At 34.5% G+C, this 11,017-nt stretch overlaps 1 long non-coding RNA gene across 1 annotated transcript; it reads left to right on the forward strand.

Moving 5' to 3' along the window:
- Positions 1-3,084: 3,084 nt before the first annotated feature.
- LOC149414803 (uncharacterized) lies at positions 3,085-3,934 on the forward strand. Its single transcript, XR_016303873.1, has 3 exons — positions 3,085-3,381; positions 3,489-3,581; positions 3,742-3,934. It is a non-coding gene; the product is annotated as an uncharacterized LOC149414803 (long non-coding RNA).
- Positions 3,935-11,017: the final 7,083 nt, after the last annotated feature.

An 11,017-nucleotide genomic window follows, 5' to 3' on the forward strand; every position in this document is an offset into this window, starting at 1 on the left:
GGCAATACCATCCATTCGCCGTTGAATTTCTCTTTCTGTAATTTCTTCTTCCTGTATTCGGCAGCCGATCCTGAGAGTGGTTTTCCAGCCTCAAGGCATGAAAGAAAGGCGCGTCTCGATTCTGCATATTAGGCTGCAACCATATGATTCCATCCCAGGATGTTTTTATTTTTTCGATTCGTGTTATTAAATGCGGTAGAGGCAGCACTTTGCTGTGCGTTTGTTTACTTTATTTGATTTTCGTGTGATTTTGTCGCTGACTGTATATAAAGTTCTGATTGGTTGAAATCTTGAATTATTTTTAGAAGTTAAGTTAATAGTTTCAGTATATTTTATTATTTCAACATTAGATTTTGGATTCCATCTAGAAGGATCAATCATATTACCAGTACACGATTCCAAAGGCTGGTAGAACTTGAAGGTTGAGATTTATTATCATTGGAAAGTGATCAGACCAAACTGCATCATATTGGACATCTACGCTAGTTACAGCGTTTTCCAGAGCTTTTGTGATGACACAGTGATCTAGCCAGCTTGTGGTACTATGGGCATCACTCATATGTTAAAGTATCAGAGTTCATCAACTTCATATCGGCACAAACATAGCCAAACTAATTCTAGTTCTCGGCCAAAGACTTTTGGGATCTGCATTGAAATCGTCTAAAATAATCGCGCTCTAAGAATTTCTTTGATTGTATTATTTTTAATGCATTTACCTTATTCAAGCAGTTTGTGAATTCCTCGAGATTTTGGGTTTGTTTGTCGGCATATAAACTGAAAAAAATAATATTTTGCCACTGTTTACAGTTTCTTGTATTGCCGCCAGTCTTGGCTCAGAGCATTCCACTATGTCGACAGAAATAGAATCCTGCCATAGGATTGCGACCCCACCATAAGGTTGTCAAATTAGAGGGTTATCAGCTTGATTTACGGCTGATGTTCCATATCCTGAAAATTGGGGATGAATTTTAAAAATATGTTTGTTTCATTTGATAGAACCCATGTTTCCTGAAGCTGTATTATATCATTAGTTTCGCACTAATCTTGTATAAAATGCTTTCTCCGTCGAATTGACCTACAGTTCTGAGATACGATCCGTAGAATTTTTTTATTTCTATGTATATTTCTCATGTATTTAAACAAATCAGTGATTGACCTTTTCTTTTTTCCCTTGCTGATTTCCCTCGGCCTGGAGTGTACTTGTAAGTAGATTTCTTGCGTTGTCGATATTTTGTTCAGAAAACATATCACACACACTTGGGTTAGACGTTAGACTAATGTCATCCATCACTTCAACCTTTTGTTGAATGTCGTTTATGACTACATAGATTTGCCATGTTTATTTATCACTTGCGTGCATTTATATTTATTTTAAGTTATCGGAAATAATTTTCGATACTGTGAAGTTATCCAAATCGTTTGAAAAAAGTGCTATATTCTCATTACAAAATCCAATTTATGTTCTGATTACGAAATAACAATTTGATGAAACTAACCCAAAAACCAGAATCTGAAACTGATTCCAATAAAACATAAATAATATTAGTACAAAACTTTCCCCATGTACCTACATTTTCGGTATGCAGGATTCATTTTACAATCTCAAATACAGTTTGTATTTTAAATTAAAATTTGCGAATTTTTTTATTAATTCTCGGAACTGTTTTCAATTCACGGGTGGCCGCTGGAGAACATTCTACTGGTCGGCAAATGGTGAAGGGACCCAAACTTTTTGCGAAGTAGTTTTTCTGTCTCATTTACTCTACGCTCGGCCAAACGAGCACGACCGAGATGATAGATAGCTCGCCGCTTGCTACCGGCGAGTTATCCCCACACCCCGCCTTCCCATTATCCGTGATGTTCGAATAGGAACACTGTTTTCGGTTAATTTTGCTTTTATTGCTAACTCCACTTATATAACCTTAATGATTAAATCCCAGTACCCAGAACTGTTTAGAATTCGTAGAGCTGTACAATTAGAGACACAATTGCGTGCTTATATCTTGTCGAAACCTGTTCCACTATTAGATTGCGATAAGCGGTGCGCGTAGATCGGATTCAACAGCTTTAGTTAGAGCGTTGGAGGTCAATCGGAGGTAAAAAAGGTGGTAGCTATTTTTTTTCTTCATGTCTCATCTAAATATAATACATCTATGAAAGAATTAGACAATCTAAAGCAGGTTTCCAAGCATTTCACACATAGAGTGTTGATTAAGTATAGTGATTGAAAAAATAAGTTGATAATCACCGTCAATCGATCCAATTTTCAAAGGATCGTATATTTTGGCGAAAGGACTCCAAGTATCTTTCGAATGAAGCGATTTCTTGTCTTCCGTCGATATCGGCTTATCCTTAAAATGACAATTATTTAATGTAATCCAAAAGACAACAGAAGAATATTACATTCTTTCAAATAAACTTAATAATAGCATTACCTTGGGCATTGTCAAATTACAAAAATACTACTTTTTTGAGATTAAGTTGTTAGGTGTTGTCATAAATGAACCACTCACGGCATCGTTCTTAAATAAACCACCATTAAACCACTCTGCATCCGCCTTAAATAAAGCATCCACGGTTTATTCTTAAATAAACCACTCGGCTTATTTCATAAATAAACCACTCACTAGATCGATGTCTTCGGCCTTTTTGTATGAAAACAGTTTGTACGCAACTTAACTAGAGGAGAGGCGTATTTATAGTACCCAGTAAAAGTACCGGGTATATTCATACCGTACTTTGTACTTGTGACAAATCTCCAAAATACCTGGTTCCAAAATATTTGGTATAATATTTGTATCACAGGTCTTGAAGTATTCGTACTTTAAAATATTACTGACTTCTCACTCTCGTCGGTTAGAAAGTTATATGAGGAAAAGGGACAAAGAAATATTTTTGCTTTCGTCACTGTAAAATACAGATGCCTTTTCGCTCTTTCCTCTTAGAAAGTTGTACGAGGAAAAAGGACAGTTATGAGTATTTAGCCACGGTAATCTCCATTGTCTGATGGTGAATGTCTATGGTAAAACTGTTGACAGCTGAGTGTCTAATGTCTATGGCATGGTGTTTGATAGAATGGTTTATTTATGTTATTGTTGTTTGACATCTTCACATCCTGAACTTTGTGTACATACTGCGCCGTTGTAGAGATTTTAATAAATTGTTTATCCGATATTAGCGAGATGGCTTTGTACCACTGGGATCTTCCACATCCGCTACAAGATAGTGGAGGGTGGAAAACTCCACTATTGAAAAATACTTCGCATTGCGAATTCGAAGATAAAGTCACGAAATAGTTGACTTTTAATGAACCTTCCGTAGTATTCCAGAAATAATACGGCGGTAGAGATGACGGAAAGGCTCCTGCATTGAATTTATCAGGTAAAAAATCAACATAAACATTCAATAACAAGAATCTTATGTCTTGAAAATAAAATACAGATCTTTGTGAGGTTATGATGTGTTAAAAAATTCTGGTAATTTCCTAGGTATTGCTGACTACTTGTGCGCACTTACTCTGATCAAATCCCACACCAGGGTCTACCATCTTTACGAAGATGAATTCAGGGCAACGTAAAATGGTTAGTAAAAGAGAACACTTGTTATTTTACATGTAATTCATCAACAATGTCACCGGCCAAATGACTGTGTTGAAAAAGTGTCATATTCATATCGATCAATTGAAACGAAAACATTGGCAAAACCAATAAATATATTAATCCACTGCTTTAATGCTTTCAGGAAGAATAGGAATGAGTATTAGCGTTGATTGGAATGAACCAGAAAATCCAAATTCTGCTGCCGATGTCGAGGCGTTTTAAACAGGTTTTGAGTTAACAGTAAGTTACCTGTAGAGATAATATTACAGACAGCAATGTAGGAAAACGTGTTAATTTAATTTCATGACCATATAATATATGTTTTGTTAAAATGATGTTACTGTTTCATGCTTAATAAATAATTTCTAGGCAGTGTAATACGCCTTACAAAATTACGCTACGAATGTACAAAAAATAAAAATCATAAAAAAACTCTCAAACATTATTTATTTTGAACACCTGTAAGTAATATTATTCCTTCTTGTTCATCCCCTCCCTTCCCCCCAACTTCCCTTCTCAGTGCCCAGATACCCATGGTAGGTATAAAATATTTAAGAATATTTTGTACCTCCGCACGCCTCAGGTCCCCGTCAGTCTCCGTCCCCAGTACCCAGATACTCAAAGTAGGTATAAATTATTTGGAAGTATTTTGTACCGGGTATTTTTTTGTACGTGTACTCATTGTACCCAATATCGGAAAGTACTCACAGGACTCACCTGTAAACTTAACCACGGATATATCTGACAGAGCGGTGATGATAGACAAGGCCATAAAAAGGTGTGACCATAGACAATATCAATGCACCTAGCAATTCATTATTTAGCCCAAAAAACTATTTTAAAAATAAAAACGTCCTTGAAGCAGAAAAATATCGAAATGTTTCCTGAGGGCAAGGTTCATCTGACTAAGAAAATGAAATTTTACTGCTTATTTTCTCAAGATTAAACTTTTTCTGTTAAACTTGTTAATCTGAGCAGAAAAAAACTAAAATGACAAGAAATTTGAACTAATGAAAAAACAAAGAATACTGAAGAAAATTTGCAAAACATTATTGTGCGAAAATACTACAAATGAAATTTTGACATTTTTCTGCTTATTTTGAACTCATGGTTACATGTTTACATTTACAAAAAATTTCACCAAAACAATAAGATAATACAGGATAATCTTTAATCAATGAATAAGTTGGTCGATAAAATAAATAAGATTTATTCGTTGTGGAGGCAGTGTTATCTTAGGTTATACTGCTTACTTTCATTTATTATTTCATTAACTATTTTATCTTAATTTTTCCATACACATTTTCAATATTGATATCCCTGTAGGATAACCTACTATCCTATAAATCCTGCCCTGGTAACAGGGAACCGGTTCCTTTGCTTTGGAACCGTCGATATTCCCTCTAAAACATTCTCATAAATTGTCTAGAAAAAAGATTCGTAGAAAACATATTATGCGAGGAACGGCTGCGCGGCTTTTTTCATACAAAAATTGAATTAGGACTTAAGAACCAGCCTTCCATGTAAAGAATTTCGATTTGGGTAACACCAACAAAATAAAAAATATATTTAGTTTAAAAAGAATCCGACAGAGGTGTCAATTAATTTGGGGACAGGATTAATTTGTGAGATTATTATTATTATTAAATAATGACGGAATTAAATTACCGACATCTATTGCCATTTTAGAAAACAAAACCATTTTTGTTGTCCTATCTGCTATGCAAATATAAAATATTAAAATAGCATTTCCGTGGGCTTAAATTTTTAATTACAATTGACCGACATTCGTTGGAACACAAATTTTAAAGTTTGACCCCCAAAAATGCCCCTTTTACGTGTTTTATTTCTTAAATGTTTTTTTCATTATATTTTTAAAAAAAACTAGATTATATGGACTTTAATTAAACTCATTGTATCATCGAGTGACGAGTTAATGCGTTGAGCCTTCCTCGGGCGTCTCCGACTTTTATGCCATTCGCTGCTGTACACCAGAATGTTACTATATGCAGAGATAATGCTTTAAGTCTTCCTCGGGCGTCCCTGTCTTTTTTCACCTTTCGCTTCTGTCAACCACATTGTTTTTTGTTAAAACAACATTTTATCGATTAATTCGTCTCGGTACAAACATAAGAGCAAGGAAATTAACATTTGGAAGTAAGAAGTGACACAAAACAAATGCATCAAAATCGCCTACAATACACCACGATACACAAACCTCAAAAAGCTACACGAACGAGAATATTTACCTACACTACAAACATAGGATGCCTAAACACCTCACCATGAAGTTCCACGAGAATGACGACAGCAACAGCGAAGAAGAAGAATATTAATAATGTATCCTTTTCATGTCATAAACTGTTTTTCTCCCAAATGCTTTTCTCGCTGCAGGTAGATACGCAAGTAAAACACAGATATGTAGGTGCAGCAGGACCACCAAAGCTAAAAGGACGCAGCCCAATGATGAAAAAATGAAATATTTACATTCAGTAAATCACAATGGCATAAATAATAAAAATAGAGTAAAAAGTTCAGAACTTATTGTTTTTCTTTTCGTTTCCATTTGTATGAGGTTTTTTAGCCAGTTAGAATTTTTCCTCATAAAACACATTAATTTAACGTAAAATCAGTCTTGTAAATACAACCATCAGATGGTAATAGGAATAAGACCAAATGAGCAGCAGTACTATTTAGTTAGAAAGATGAAAGGGTATTGTTATAAGCCCAGCTAGATAGAGGATCACGAAAGCATCCATAAAACCGAAAAAATAAAATGAATAAGATGGAATTCCACCAAGCACGACATCACTTACTGAAATATACGACGCAAATGTGAATGGTAGAAGTCGGGGACGCCCGAGGAAGACATGGCACGATCAAACGAACCAGATATTTGAGTCAGGCCATGTCAAGAGTCAGAATAATAAAAGAGTATGTATTAGACGATATATTATTGTGAATTAGGCAAGGAGTGTGTGCCACGACCGAGTTGTTTGGCGGTCCGTCCCCTCTGCCTACCACTGAGGGTAAACGGCGTGATGGTTGGTAAGTTAGTTTAAATTTAAAAGTTCTTAGTGGTAGTCCACATTTTTCTCATTAATATTAACCCTAGATAACTAATCGCTCGTCGAGGCGACGACGCGCTACTCGGCGAAATTCGAAATCACCTACTTCCCCCCGCTCCCCGCTCCTCGACCTTGGCTCTTTCATTACCTTCCTAATTTGAGTAAACAGTGCAGCACGTGACGCGATTGCAGCCACACGCATACTAGGACGTGCCCTATGACCATCTCGTCGTCCGCTGGACGAAAGTTTAGTTATAACAACAATTTTTATTTTTAAGCTACGTACATTCATATATTTATTGTTAATGTTGGCAAATCTTCTACAATAGAAGCTCCGGTTCCATCTACGTCAATAAAATTTGCTACCTGTGTCCATCCAAGGCCCGGAGGATGACCAAACACCGTTGCACCAGATGTAGAAAGGCTATTTGTGGTCCACATAATGTTGACATGTGTGGTCACTATGTAGAATGATATTTTGAAATAAATTTGTTCATTATAAACCTTACTTTTGTGCCATGTAACAAGTTCCTATCTTAATTAAATATTTTTGATTTATTTCTAGTGTTTTATTGCGTAATCCACTCGACGAAAGTGTAGTTACAATGAAACAATAAGTTTAGTTATCTAGGGTTAACACTGTAGTTATCGAATGCGATAAGGACCATTAATTTAAAGAACGTTCCATAGCTATACGACAAAATAATACTGATTTTTCCGACAATACCATCGCCCACGACGACTATCACTGATTACATCCAAACTCAATGAACTTATTATGTAAATGAATCGCACATTTTTTACCGTCTCTAGATTTAGACTATATCTATAATGTGTTGTGCACCTTTGAAAATATGTTTGAATTTATCTGATCATTTCTTTAACACTTTAGACATCTGTCATATTAATCGTTATATTTCTTAAGATACTGTCAGAAATTCTGAGAATTCAATAAAACGAGATATTTCTGAACGAATCGGAAAGCTAAAAAATTGAAAAGTGTTGTTATTGATATACGCTTTCAATTTTTTTGTGTTAAAATTTTGAATGCAAACAATAAAAGTTTTAAAATGGCTCACTTTACATGTATTTTCGTCTAAAAACTGAACTAAAATAACAGATTAATTTAAAAAAAACACACACATTAAATTAGACAACTGTACTATTTTTTTTATTTTTTTTTTATTAATTTTTATTTAAGGTTATTAACAAAATCATGTGCGCTACCCGACTCACTAGACAATATCTGTTCTGAGCCGGATAGCAGTACAATTACATATATTTTGTAGACAAATCAGGCTTAATACAAATACAAAGGAATAAAAAAAATAATGTTGATGTAAAATATTACATGCATATATAAAAACAAAAAAAAAATGAACAAACTTTAGTGTGAGAGAAAAAATGCAACAAAGAAAAAAGAAAAAAGGAAAAAAAGAGAGAGAGAGAAAAAGAGTATTCAATATATGGGAGACACATTAGAAACCGTTTTCGGTGTAAAAATTACATTTACTCAAAAATTATATTTATTAACTCGGACGATTTGCAAGTAACTTGTTAATGCAATTTCTATTTTTGTTCATCAACCATATATTAAAGTTTTTATATGTATATTTTCTGTTGGTTTGAGTTATATGTTGTGTTTCTTTTAAGAACATGTTGAATATGGAAGGAGGGAGGTAAGATTCATGTTTTTTAGCAAGAGTGGATTTAATTTTTGGCACTTGTAAATGATTGTTAGATTTATCTCTAGTGTTATGGGAGTGAAATATGTGGGAAGGTGACGATTTTATGCAATTTATGTGGATAATTTTTTTAGTGAATAGCTTATTTTTATTTTTAATTTAAAGATTTACTATAAACATTACAGTCACCTCACTTCTTTGTCGTTTCGCAAATAAAAATAATTAATAAAAATTCACAGTTGCTTAATTTTTTCTCTAATTGCTGTCGGAATATTTGGTTTCATAGAGATGTATTTCATTATTCTCTGGTTAACTTCTATATTTTAATATAAAGCTTGGCATTTTCTCTTTCCAACACCGTTTAGTTTATATTTCTAACTATGATTGTAAGCGAGACACAGACATTTTTATGAGACCAAATGAGCTGTAATTTGTATTAGATAATCTTGTAACTTTTATGTGAATACTGAACAAGAGTTTAGAATGCTCGGAGCCAATGGGAATAGTTTTTATCTTTTTTATCAGAATTTATTTATTTATTTGGAAAAGTTGACAGCAAATCTTTAATTATATAATGATACAATAATAATATTATTAATTATGCCAATTATGAACTTTCCACTGATGAATAGTTAAAGGTGTTACAATGGTGTACAATGGCATAGAGATGTTCTCTTAAATTAATTTCTTGTTTAGTTAGAAAATATTAAAATAAAGGAGGGTGGGGGGGAGGAGGGGGAAATATAGGATAAGGATTAAGAGGCAAAGGACGGGAATATATAGGAATTGAACTTCTAGTTTGAGTTTTGTTGATTATTGAGTTTTTGTTTTATGTCGCTTAAAGTCGAGTTAAATATGTCAATATGGTAATAATTTAAGTTAAAAGAGTGTGTGGATCTGTAGATAAATGAGTTTTGTTTGGAATTCGTCTTACAATGAGGGAGATTAAAAGTAAGCGACTGTCTGCTGTTGCGATTGGGAACATGGAATAATAGGCGTTGAAGAAGATCAGGACTATCGATTAAATTGTGTGTAATTTTGAATAACATTACCGAATCTGCTATATTTCTTCGGAAAGTTAACGTCTGTATATTGAAGAACTTTGCAGAGTCTTCATTACTGATATGAGATCGAAAAGAGCGGAAATTAAGGTACCTTAAAAATCTATTTTGAACACTTTCAATTCTATTTTTATGTATTGCATAGCCTGGGTTCCACACTTGTGATGCGTATTCAAGGATACTACGAACGTATGAGAAATACAGTGTTTTGAAAGTAGCAATATCTTTGAATTGTTTACAGGAACGGATTATGAAACCCAGCATAGAAGATGCGTTAGTGACTACGTGGTCAATATGTTTATTGAAATTCAGTTTACTATCAAGTATAACCCCACAGAATACCACACAAGAGTCCCAATTACTCATAAGCGTCTAGAGCCAGTGGACTACGAAATCCACCAAATGAGGCATGTCACGAGGCTGAAGGTAGTGGGGAGGGAAAGGGTTTGGGGAAGAAAGAAAGAAGAAGGGAAGAGAAGAAAGTAGAAAAGAAGGAAGTGCAAGAGAAAGATTCGAAAGTTCCGGGCTGTTCAGATCTGGTCACCAAATATGGTTAAAGCCATTCCAAGCAACGTTTCAAATGTGTGGACATGTCTTTGGACGCCTGTCCATGGGAAAGTTAAAATTATGATATAATCATCATTGGAGAGGACCCACCCTTTCCCAACGGGCTGTGTGAGGAATCTGATTGTTTAACCTCTTTAGCCGCACACGTCAGGACTCTAATTATTTTTGTAAGAAGAAGCCACATTTATTTTTAAACGATTCTAGACCCTCTAATGTCTGCTGCATGCATGATTGTTAGTACGAAATAATGTATGCATACTTACACTAATAGTAACACAAAATGAGGACACATCAGAGATGTGTTCGCCTGATGGTTTGGCATGTTAAATAATAAAGAAAGAAAACAATACTTACAGGTATAAGTATGAATATACAAGCCTTTTGTCGAGGGCAGTTTACCTCACTATCACAGGGCAGTCCCGGTAAGAATGGTTGTGGCGAGCGGCCTGGCCACAACGAACACAAGCAACCGAGTCCCTTATTCAGTTTCCCGAGAGTACCCTCCAAGAAATGTTAGTGGGGGAGGAGGAGATACTCTCAAAGACCCTAGGGAATTAAGTAAATATAATCAACAATATCACTTCAATTAATAGCAAAAAAAACATAAACAATAAAAAAATCTTTATTGAATCTATGGCTCTTTAATCTCGCAATTGGAAACTTACACGAATTCGAAGATTATAAACATTTCTCAGCGCTGCACGAAAACCGTTGTATTATTCCTAGCAGCGAATGTATTCAACTTATCTTATCTTAAGAGATAACTGATTCGATGATAAAAATTATTCAAACCAGATGGGGGGAAAGGACGGGGTGGGGTGTTTATTAAAAAGGGAAAATTTATTAAAAAGTTTTTTGAAATTCTTACCAAAACTTATTATTTACCACATTGATGAAAGAGATGGTGCAAATAATATTGTTGTGTATTTTCCAGGAATGTAATCTATGTATAAAATTATATATCTTCCTGCAAAATACTGAGGCCGATGGGAAGGTGGGAGTTGCACCCCATAACCCTCCCCCCCCCCTCCTAATAC

Source organism: Hesperophylax consimilis, chromosome 19 (genome assembly GCF_061612785.1).
Source record: "Hesperophylax consimilis isolate HC1 chromosome 19, BYU_Hcon_1.0, whole genome shotgun sequence".
In the NCBI taxonomy this organism is placed as follows: Eukaryota; Metazoa; Arthropoda; class Insecta; order Trichoptera; family Limnephilidae; genus Hesperophylax; species Hesperophylax consimilis.